The sequence below is a fragment of the Prionailurus viverrinus genome, chromosome B2, assembly GCF_022837055.1.
Source record: "Prionailurus viverrinus isolate Anna chromosome B2, UM_Priviv_1.0, whole genome shotgun sequence".
Classification (NCBI taxonomy): Eukaryota; Metazoa; Chordata; class Mammalia; order Carnivora; family Felidae; genus Prionailurus; species Prionailurus viverrinus.
The window spans coordinates 55,732,552-55,745,424 of NC_062565.1; positions in this window are offsets into that span (position 1 = coordinate 55,732,552).

Consider the following 12,873-nt stretch of genomic DNA (forward strand, 5'->3'; position numbering starts at 1 on the left):
TTAATGTTTATTTTATTTATTTTGGGAGGAAAAAGTGAGCATGAGTGAGGGAGGGGCAGAGATACAGAGAGACTGAGAACTGTAAGTGGGCTCCACACTGTCAGCACAGACCCTGACATGGGACTCCATCCCATGAACTGTAAGATCATGACCTGAGCCAAAATCAGGAGTCAGAAGCTTAACTGGCTGAGCCACCCAGGCACTGCAAATGTATTAGTTTTCTAAGTTACATAGCAAACAAAAAGTTGAGTCACACAGTATTGTTACAATAATACTTGTTTATATAATTGCCCATGCCTTTACCTCTGCTGAGACCTTTATTTCTTCATATGTCTTTCAGTTATTGTCTAGTGTCATTTCATTTCTTGTTGAGAAGTTCTCATGGCAATGTATTCTTCATCTTTTTAAGTTATCTGATATGGCTTAATTTCTCCTTCACTTTTGAAAGACAGATAAAGAATTCTTGGTTGACAGGTTTTTTGTTTTTTTCTTTTTTTTTTTTTTTTTTTTTTTGAATATAGCAACCCAATACTTTCTGGCCGAGAAAGTTTCTGATGAGAAATCTGTGAATAATCTTATTGAGGATCCTTTGTATGTGACCAATTGTATGTCTCTTGTGGTTTACAAAATTCTCTCTTTGTCTTTGGACAGTTTGTGATGTCATGTCTTTCATTAAATTTAAGATGTTTTGGGCCATTATTGTATCAAATATTCTTTTTGCTCCTTTTTTTCCTTTCTTCTCATTCTGGAACTTTCATAATGTGTATTTTGCTTAGGTGTTGTTAACTTTTCTTCAGTCTTTTTGCTTTCTGTTTCTCAGACTCTCCTATCTTCAAATTTTCTGGTTCTTTCTTCTGCCTGTGTAAATCTGCATTAGAATCCCTCTAGTGAAATTTTTATTTCAGTTATTGTATTTTTCATCTTCAGAATTTTTTTTTCTTTTTGGGTTTTCCATCCCCTTGTTGATATTTTCATTTATTCATACATCATTTTCTTGACTTTCTCTGCATCTTCTTTTAATTCTTTGAGCATCTTTAAGACAATTGTTTTTAAAGTTTGTGTCTAATAGGTCGGCCATTGGGCCTTTTCCAGAGACAGTTTTTGTTGGTTTATTTTTTTCTTTTGAATGGTCTATAGTTTTTTATTTCCTTACATGCCTTGAGATTTGTTAATTGAAATCTGGACATTTGAATGTAATAATGTGGTAACTTTGGGAATGAGGTTCATCCCCTTCCCTGGGGTTTGCTGTTTTTGGTTTTTGATTTTAATGTTGTATTTTTTGTTTTTGCAAACTGTCTCTGTGCCAAGGATCAGCCTAAGCTGTAGACTTCAGTCTACTCAGATCTTTTCTAAGCCTGTGCCTTCCCCTGGGTGAAAGTGATGGCTTTCTAATCTCCCCTATACATATGATTGCTTTTGACTGTCCTGTTCTTCAATGCCTGGCTCCCAAAAGCAGAAAAGAGAAAAACTAAGGGAAAAGCATCAACCCTTTAAATCTCTTGTAAGTCAATTCAACCAGAGGGGGAGGGACTCACAAGGGGGAGAGGTGCACCAGCAGTACCTCTGTGATCAGAAGGAGCAATCAGCAGTCAGAGCACAGATTCCCTATATTCTCTTTATATAAAGAGAGTCCTTTTTGCCCGCCGTGGCTCCCATAAGCTGTATGCAAGCTGCTTCAGGAATAATTGCACAGATGTATGCCCTGGAGCTGGGGATGGGAGATGGGTGGCTGCTCCTGTACTAAAAGCTGAAACTGACCAAAATTAACCATGATTTACCATCCCAGTCTTTCCCTGAAATTTGCAAGCCTTCAGTAGAATACAGAGTTCCAAAATGTTACAATATACAGATTCTGCCTCTGCAATTGTTGCCTAAGTAGGCAGACTTCCTACTCTGGATGTTTCTTACTCTGCCAGTCTTCCCAGAATCCTGAAAGGAATCATTGTTTTTTGGCAGTTTGATTGTACTGTGTCTCTGTGTATATCTCTTTGATTTTATCCTAGTTGGCATTTCTCAAGCTTCTTGAATTCTTAGACGTGTAGATTAATGCTTTTCATTAGGTTTGGGAAATTCTCAGCCATTATTTCTTCAAGTATTCTTTCAGCCCCTTTTTCTTTCCTCTTCTTCAAGGACTGCCATTATGCATACATTAGTAATCTTAATGGTGTTTCACAGGCATTTTAGGCTCTCTCTTTTTTTATTCTTTTTTATTTCTGTTCTTCACACAGCATAATCTTAACTAACCTCTCTTCAAATTCACTGAATTTTCTATTTGCTTAAATCTGTTCCTGAGCCCCTCTAGTGAATTTTTAACTTCAGTTATTAAACTTCTTAATTCCAGAATTCCTATTTGGTTCTTTTACATAAATTTCTGTTTATTAATATTCTTTATTTGGTAAGACATTGTTCTCATGGATTCCTTTAATTCTTTGTCTTTGATTTTTTTTTTCTGTTTAACTCTTTGAACATATTAGAATAGCTGGCTTAAAATGTTTTCTAGTTAGTCAGTGTCTGGGATTCCCCAGGAATTATTTTGATCAATTGTTTTATTGATCAAGCATTGTCATGCTTCCTTATTTCTTGGCATCCCTCAGAATTGTTTTTCAAAAAGAAGATAATTTGAATATTATAGTGTGGTAACTGTGGAAAATAGATGCCCTTTCCCCAGGGTTTATTGTTGTTGCTTATTATAGTAGTAGTTTGTTTAGTGACTATTCTCAAGCAATTTTCTAAAGTCTGTATTCTTTGTCATGTGTGGCCACTGAAGTCTCTTTTCCATTAGTTTAATGGTCAGCTAACGATTACATAGAGATTTCCTTGAACTCCTGGAACAAAACAATTTCCCACTCTGCATATAAGCCACTTTGTAGATGGACGCTGTGCCTGTGTGTTGGAGCATACCTTCAACACTCATCCAAACAGTTTATAACTCTCCTTACTGTTCACTTCTTGCTTGTGCAGAGTCTGAAAGTCAGAGGTGGGAGGTTAGGGCCTTCTCAGGTCTTTCCTGAGCATGCACACAGTCCTGGACATGAGTGTAGCCTTCTAGATTTCCAGTAACATCAGAGTTTTCAAAGTCCATATTCCCTTAAGCATCTCATTCCCCAGACTTTCTTCCCAAGGTTTTGGTTTAGTCTGTCATCTGCCCCAACTCTTTGCCAATGCCCCAAGCAGCAGTGACTTTGGCCGATATATTTTCATGTAAGTGTTTTTTGTCAAATACCGCCTGTGCAGCTGACTCAGCACTGAGAGAGTTCAGAGTTAGGGAAGATACAGCTAAGCCCTTTAGGGCTGGTCCTTCAGGCAGCCACCTAATAGGTCAAAACAAATAACCACAAGTTTTTGCAGCTGCAGTCCCCTCTGTTCTCTGTAATATGACGTTTATACTGGCAATGTGAGCTGTTTTCTTCAAGGCCATAATCAAGTTGGGCAGTAGTGGAAGGAACAACAAAGGTAATAGTGAGATTTTGCTACTTTTCCTTGATTAATCATTCCCACGGTTGCTGAAGGCTTTTAGTTAGTTTCCAAAATTGTAAGCAAACTGATTCTGATGGTTTTGCCAGTTCTTTTGTTGCTTTAATGAACTTTTGCAGTTCATTACCCTGTATTTTTGCTGATTTTACTTTCAAGCTCTCTTTGATTGATATTACCATGTTACATATTTTCCACCACTTAAATTTTAGCCTGTTTGTAGCTTTATATTTGTGTTTCATGTATACAGCATATAGTTGGTTCTTGTTTTTGTTGTTGTTGTTGTTGTTGTTGTTGTTGTTGTTTGGTCCTGTCTTACAATCTGCCTTTTAGTTGGGCTATTTGGACTATTTATATTTAATGCTATCAGTGTAAGAACTATATTTAAATCTATCTTGCTATTGTTGTCTATCTGTTCCGTTATCTTTGAATATATTTGTACTCCACTAAGGGTTCTTTTTTTTTCTTTTTAATATTTTTAGCATTTATTCATTTTTGAGAGGCAGAACAAAGCATGAGCAGAGGAGGGACAGAGAGAGGGGGAGACAGAATCCAAAGCAGACTCCGGGCTCTGAGCTGTTAGCACAGAGCCCAATGCGGGGGCTCAAACTCACTGACCTCGAGATCATGACCTGGGCCAAAGTTGGACGCTTAACCAACTGAGCCACCCAGGTGCCTCTCCACTAAGTGTTCTTGAGCTATGCCCTAGAATGAAATTATTTGCAACCCATTTTATCATTTTGTCTCTTGTTTTTATGGTTTCTTAGATGGGTCTGGAGCAGTTCTCTATCTGGGCCTACTTATTCCCCACTAGTGAGCCTAGTTCCTTCTCTTTATTCTACACAGTGTCCATGAACTGTGTTGTTTATTTCATTTAGCTTTTGGAAACAAACACTATTCTAGGCCCTTGTGAGCATCAGGCATTGTTACCTCTAATCATCTTGTAAATTTCTTTCCCTGGCCTAATTTCATTTTTTTACATGTATGTGATGATTAGTACTCAACTATCGCACAAGAATATGTTTAGAGCACGCAGAGTACAAATAATTTTCTGTAGGTTAATTTTTTTTTTTTGCATCAGTCCACATCCCACAAATCTGGGAAAATCAGCCTGCTAGACAATCTAGTGCTCTGCTTTCAAAGCAAAGCATTCACTCATAAAATATTTTTTTAATAACAATAATAAGCAGCATTTGCTGTGGCCTCAAAAGTAGCAGTGTACTTTCCTCTCTCCATCAGTTTCTGGGACTCTGAAAAGTTGTTTATAGCCAGTGCTAGGGTCCATCACTTGGAATTAAAACCACCTCTCTTTACTTGGTTTACTGGTATTTTTTATTTGGCCAGTGCTAATGGCATGTTAGTAATCACAACAAACGTTATTACTGATTCTCTTTAATGTGTATGTTGGTATCCTAAGGATTATGCATACATGGTTTTATTTACTCCTCAGAAGCCCTATTTTAAAGTTGAGAAAACAGAGGGGATAAATGACTTCCCTAGGGTCACATATAGATGGTAAGAACTAAAACATAGTTTATTTAATTCTAGAGTGCTTACATAAAGCAATCGTAGAGTACTACCTTAACTGCTACAAGAAATAATGACAGTTAATACTTGTGTGGTTGTTACTACCTGCCAGAGTCACTTTGAAATGAACCCCAGTTATTAAATCATTTAATTCTTAACAACTACCTTATGGGTATGGTATATCCTTATTTTAGGTATGATGAAATGGAGGAACACATAGGTCAGATCCCTAAGAAGTGACAGAACTCGGATCTGAACCCCACACTCTGTTTTAGGACTTTATGATCTTAACCTTTAACCTATGTTGGTTATATTATATGCTACAACATGATCTGCTGGCTTCCATTTTAGCTTGTATTTGTCTCTATGGTTTTTGTGTGATTATCCTGCAACCAGTAACTGGCTAAGGAAACAAAAGTTTTCATGTTTTTCTATCCTTTTAATCTTATTATCTATTCTATTGACTTATTTGGGAAATGGCAGATAGCTATAAGGTCATTTCAGTTAAGGTCACCTCTGACTCACTTTAGCTTTGTGTTATCAGAGAAATCAGGCTGTCACTTCCCTTGTGTGTTATAAAGTGTTTTGTTTGCCCTCTATTTATGCTAAGAGATAGTGGGACATGTTTTTACAAATGAAGCACACACACATCATATACACGCATACAAGCTCCTCAACAAATCACAATGAGATGTATTAATAAAGAGTATAAATTATAATGTGTGTATGTGTGTGAAAAATGTCACCTAAGAATGATAACACATCAGAAGGTGTTTTTGGATAAACTAATTCTTTCAAAAGATTTATTATATTCCCCTTTAATCTAGTTTATCTTTCTTCCTGAAATGTATTTATGCCTTAGCACCTTTATAGACCCTTTCTGGACCTACTTCCTCCTGTCAGATGAGTGTAATAGCTCTTCCTGTGATCCCTCATTTATTTAGTCTCTCCTTGTTCCTCTTATTAGACTCTAAGCCTCTGAATATAAGGAGCTTTTAAACAAGTGTAATAATAGAAGTTAAAAGCAATCTTCAATTCACTTAGTAAAGTCTCGGGAACTTTAATGTTTCTGAGACTATGACTTTGATCTATTTGCAAATAAATTTCTGACAATTCTTTCTCTCCCATACATCATCCCCCCCATCCTGCCATCCTGCCACAGTTCTTTCCTTTGAATTTCCTCCTTGCCCACTGCTTTATTTTCTCTTAGAGATGTGTTTGGAGCTTGCAGGCTATTATTTGTAAGTTAGACATTCTACTTGTGTCATAAGACTTTCAAGCTATAAATGCTGTTGAATTCCAGAGATCATTCCAAAAATCAAGTTTAAAAAATAAACAATTCAGTGTGATTCAAACACCCTCACTATGGGTCTCAATTAGTTCTTGGTTATAAGACACATGTTTAGGATCATCTATTAGATTCTTTGTAACACAGAGACTGAATTTACTCAGCTTCTATTAGCAAGAGGGAATTCAGGGAGAATGGGAGCTTTGGACTAACTCTAGAGTTGGAAGAGAATTTAAGACCTCTCAACTTTTGCTTCCAGGCAGAAACAGTCCTAATCCTTACTAGACAGCTGGGTGTATATCCTGTTTTTCAAGAAAAGGAAACTCAGATCTTATAGCTCATTCTAACATTTATTAAAAATTCTCCAGGCTTGATGGTGGAGAAAGATGACAAACATTAACACCACCATGTAATCTAGGTCAACATCAACAGTCATGTTGGTTACATATATCTGGATGTGTTGAGAATGACATTTTACCTGTTTGACCTTCCTCCTCCAAACCCATAACCCAACTCTAACCATCAGAAAAACATCAGAGAAACCCAAATTGAGGGACCTTCCACAAAATATCTGACCAATACTCCCCAAAACTGCCAAGGTCATCAAACACAAGGAAAGCCTGAGAAACTGTCACACCTGGGAGAAGCCTAAGGAGACATGACAATGAAATGTAATGTGGTATCCTGAGTGGTATCCTAGAACAGAAGATGGTCATTAGGGAGAAAGTAATGACGTGCAAATAAAGTATAGATTTTAGTTAATAATAATGTATTGGTATCGGCTCATTAATTGTGACAAATGTACCATACTAATATAAGATGTTAATAGTAGGGAAAACTGAATACAAGGTATACGAGAACTCTTTGTACTTGCAACTTTTCTATAAAAAACTGATCTAAAATTAAAAACTTATTTAAATATGACAAAAATCATCCAACTATAGGAATGCATTTTTTCATTCAGCTTTAAGAATACTTTAATGCAAGCAGACATGCATGTTTGTCCTGTTTAACTATAATGACTAAGGCTGTTATAGAATTTTGGATTGTGATAAATATTAGTGTTTGAGTTCATTACTTTTTCAGACCTTTGAAAATCCAGAAGGTGTTAATTAGCATCTTAGTCTTTTAAAACTGAATCAATTATACCTTAATTTTTAGCAATTTCTATGAAAGTAAGAGTCCACTTACAGTGAAAAATTTCTTGTTCATGCTCAATTTGTTGCAGAGAGAGTTAACATGAGTGGAAAGGATAATTACTCCTAAAAATTTTGGGAAACAATATTGATATGGTCATTTAACATAGGTCAGGAATCCTGGCACTTTTTTTTTTTTTTTTAATTTTTTTTTCAACGTTTATTTATTTTTGGGACAGAGAGAGACAGAGCATGAACGCGGGAGGGGCAGAGAGAGAGGGAGACACAGAATCGGAAACAGGCCCCAGGCTCTGGGCCATCAGCCCAGAGCCCGACGCGGGGCTCGAACTCACGGACCGCGAGATCGTGACCTGGCTGAAGTCGGACGCTTAACCGACTGCGCCACCCAGGCGCCCCAGGAATCCTGGCACTTCTTGAAACAATGTCCTAAAAATAGCAAAGTACTTAATTTTTACATAATCAGAGCAATGGTTATATTTTATCCTATGTTCTAAACTCTGTTTTTAGGACTTGTACCCTTGTACTTTTAAAGTTTGTATAGAGAAAACACTTCTGCTTTGCTCCTATTTTATTCCTAGAATGCATGTAGTTTACACTGGTTGATTGAAGAGTCTACTTAGAAAGCCATCCTGAGACATTATGCTTTCTCTGCACAAATAATGAAAAGGATAGTGATTTTATGTGTTATATGTTAGGACTCTGTGCCTATTTCATTTAAGGGTTAGGATTGTCCTTTGAACTTTGTCTCTCTAAAAAATGGATTAGTAGCAACTTCAATACTTTGTATGCAATTTTCTGCTATCAGAAATACATAAAACCATTTATTTGACCTTCATGATGAGGCAGAGTTGATATTAAGGTTAATGAGGCAATTACTCTTATAGAGAACATCAGTCATGAAAGCAGAGTTTCTTCCTCCCTTTAATATGCACATTAATTAAAATAATTTTTTCTTTGCTATTTGCATCGATAAGTGATCATCAATGACGGGAGAGATAATTAAGATTCTAAGTATCTCCATTGTAATTTGGAGCCTTAAATTCATGGTATAAAACTTTTTCTAGTAAAAATATGTATTTTTGTATATACCCTTAATAGTTGTATATAAATACTTTCTCCCATTCACGACAGAGGCAGAAGCAATTGATGTTGGTATGGCTGTCTGTCAATTATGTGGGGAAGAACACACTGAAATTATCTTCAGAATCTGCCCTTGACTACTACCTCAAATACAACACACTTGTTTAGGCATGACATTTAATCATAAACTAATAGTTTAAAATTATTTATTGAGTTTTCTTTCAGATTAACTTGTAGAATCTATCTTAGGGAATAGTAAACATTGTGTTCTGTTAATATGAAAATATACTTTCATGGATATACCGATCAGAACACAGATCATTAATAAATTTTGTACTAACACAAGATGATTCTATCAGTAATGGACCAGCCAAACCTGTGGGTATATAAGTCTATAAAAAAGTTTTGAAAATATTACTTGGCTTGTGCACAATAACTTCTTATATTAAACCCAAACCAAGGGGCATCAGTTAAGCGTCTGTTGGTTTCAGCTCAGGTCACGATCTCCTGGTTGTGAAATGGAGCCCCGGGCAGGGCTCTGCTTAAGATTATCTCTTTCTTGTGGTGCCTGGGTGGCTAAATTGGTTAAACCTCTGATTTTGCTCAGGTCATAATCTCACAGTTAGTGAGTTTGAGCCCCGAGTCGGGCTCTGTGCTGACAGCTTGGAGCCTGGAGCCTGCTTCGGATTCTGTGTCTCCCTCTCTCTCTGCCCCTCCCCTACTCACACTCTCTTTCACACATAAATAAACATTAAAAAAAAGTTAAAAAAGATTGTCTCTCTTCCTCAGCACCTCCCCCACTTGCATTCATTATCTCAAAAAAAAAAAACTAAACCAAATTTAATTATTACCATTTAAATATACATATTTGTATCTATCTATATATATTTAGAAATATATTTATAAACACATATTGAAGATAAAATGTAAATAATGTATTTGCATTTGTAATTTAGAGGAATAGAATAATTTTTCTCGAGTTGATATTTTTTATTTGGCAAAATGCTTTGATGAGGCATTTGCTTGTGAAAAATGGGGTTTAGATATAGCTGGGAGGGCTAAGAAGAAAGACAAGTAAACATTAAATTTCTCTTCATAATAAAATGAGACTTTTTGAATTTCCTGTAGAAGGTTAAGAAGGGGGAAATGGGGCAAGGGAGAGGATCACTGAAAGGAAAGTGGAGAAAGGAGACCAACAAGCCAAGGAAAGCTATGCAGTGGGATGGCAAATGAGTGAGGCAGAAGGATGATTTATGTACATGAATGTCTGCTTTCTAGTAATAAGCTCTTGTTCATGTAAACTCCTGATTGGCTCTTCCTCACCCCACCCTCACTATGTAACTTTCAAAACTTCATCAACGACAGTCTGAGCAGGAGCACACCCACTTGAGGAATGGATGCAGAAGGGTGCTTTTCAGGATTGGGAAGACTGAGAAGAGCAGCCAGCAATCTTGGATAGAGACAGGATCCAGCTGGGTAGAGCAGAACTGAGAGCTAGAAGGGTTCAAAAGCCAGTGAATACGTTCTCTCCTGTGGTTTACACATATTTCATTTGAATGTTAAAGTACATTCAGTACTTCCAGTATACATAGTACCTTAGCTATGTCTGGTTATATTTGGATTGTATTTAATACTCTGTGTACATGATCTGTTAGACTTAGGTTACCAACAGCATTACCACATTCCCAGAGAATATTATCTAAGGATTCATTAGTGAATACCCTGACCTCTATAGAAGTGAACTCTGATTTTGAGAAAGGAAATGGCCCACAGAGTAAAACCCTAGGCCATCTCCCTCATATATGACAACTTTGTGAGATGAAAGGGCCACATTTCTCTAAAGTCACATAACCTTAACAGAAATCTGGGAAGGAGGGTGTGTTAGTATTCATAGCCTCACAAACTGGATGGAAGGAAGCTGGGCTCAGCTTTGATTTTTCCATTTGAAGGAAATATTATAAGTAAACCTAAATTTTATTACTTAAATTTTTTAAATGTTTTTTGAAGGGCAGAGAGACAGAGCATGAGTGAGGGAGGGCAGAGAGAGAGGTAAACACAGAATCTGAAGCAGGCTCCAGGCTCTGAACTGTCAGCACAGAGCCTGATATGTAGCTTGAACCCACCAACCATGAGATCATGACCTGAGCTGAAGTTGGATGCTTAACCAACTGAGCCACCCAGGGGCCCCTAAATTTTACTATTTCTTTTCTTAAGATATAGAATGTAAGAAATTATTTAGGGTCATAATTATAAACTGATCTGGATGAAAATGATGTTTAATCCTTGCCCCACATGGCTGGCTATCAACCAGAAAGTCTGTTAACACTGCTAATCAGGTTGGTTGCCAATTGTTATCATTTGAAATCAATATATTTTTGTTTATATATTTTGGAAAAAAAACTTTTGAGAAGCACAATATACAGTATACACTGATGGCTGGGTAATTTTTCCCCTTATCAGATTAGAAAGAAAACTGCATTGGATTAAAATTTCAGTCTCTCCCATTAGATTAAGATCCCACAATTTAGAAACTCCGTTAGTTAATAACTGACATCTTTTAAAATGGAAATGTGTGAGGGAGCATTAGTCTTTCATACTTTAGTGTGAATTGTTTGTTAGTTGACCTTTCTTGTAACTGGTCGGTAAAATCAGCCACAATGAATACTTGAGAGAGTTGACAGAGCCAAAGAGAGGTAGGTTAATTTTTGCATAAAGGCTGATGGCAATAGCATCCCTGATAGTGACCCTGCAGGAGAGTCTTTGGGGCAGTGAAAAAGATGAAAGCTAAATAAGAATGTATCAACGTAAACTGTGTTCTTTACAGTTTGCTTATCATAATCCATATGCTAATAATACTCAGGTATTAAAACAAACACATAGATTTAAGATTAGCAGAGAGAATATGGGGAAAATGGATTCTTCTTTTCTAAATAAAAGTAATGGAACAAGAATTTTAAAATCTATTTCTGTCCAACACTCCTACATTAAAAAAAAATTGCACTATTTCTGTGTATCTCCCCTCTAGACACCTGCATCTTCCAACAGTAAATCATTAGCAACCTTATGAAGTGCCACAGAGAATGGGCTTTGTGGTAGAAAGATGAACATAAAAGGAGAAGCTGAGAGCAATCAAACATCCACTTAGGAAGCAGTTTTACCTATGGGAATCTTCATTGGGTGCCTTTATTTCATTTTGATTACTGCCTTTACTGTTTCCTGGAGAACAAAGCCCTGATTTCTAGAAGTATGCTTTCTCTCCTGAGCACATAATTTCTGAGCCCATGGGTATCTTATAGACATTAACTACACTGATTCAATGGACTCAGACAATTTTGTATTTCGGAGTTTTTTTTTTCTAGGTGGATTCTAAAGATTTAGGATAGTTTTTTTCACATATCTATATACAACTGTGTAAAAATAAATTTGCATCACTGACTATCTTGTAGGGTAGTTTTCTTTCAAGAAGCTCAACAGGATTTTTGGTGTGAGTCACATTCATTTGGAGCCTCAGTTACAAAGTAGACGCAGTATGTATATTGGATTTTACTGTGGTACTCCTGAATAGTGAGTGCTGTCCACAAGATTGTGGAAAGAATCATTGGGGGGGGGGGAAAGAATCATTTAAGTATATGAGATAAGATATATAAAGATACCACAAACTATAAAGTGCATATAATCACGATTATCCATGGAATCTTTTCTCATCACCTGATAAAACACACTTTGCCTTATACTACGATACAGAATACACCAAGATGTGAAAGCATATCAGCGTAAAGAGATTATGGACACATTGTGGTATAAAAGGTGGTAACTATTTCTCACAGTAAATCAGATAACCCACTTAACCTATTAACTGTTAGGAATTAGATTTGAAGTCCTGGGCTTGGGTGTAGGCTGTCATTTAAGTTTTCTGAATTTCAGTGTCCTTTTCTGCTGCACCAGAGCAGTAGTATCTGGAAGAGCAATTAGAATTGATAACCTCCTGGGTCCTTCCAGTTCTAGTGTCTTATCATTTGAGGACTAGCATGTATTGTGTAATAAGTAGTGAGCTTCCACACCAGAGTATAGTTAGATTTGGGGAAATTTCCCTTATTATTCTAAATATCTTGGCATTTCTGTTAGTTATAGTAGGGCAAACTATTTTTAGTTTGGGACGTGTCTGTTTATAGAAACTAAGTGTGCAAGTTTGCTCATGGTTATGCAGGATTGAGTCACAGAGGAAATGTGTTGTTTTTGAACCTTTTCTTAACATCTTTACATTTCTATTGGGTCAGGATTCACTAAAGGAAACAGGAACCACTCTAGGAATTTTAAGTAGAAAGATACTTATGTGCTTGTGAAATCATT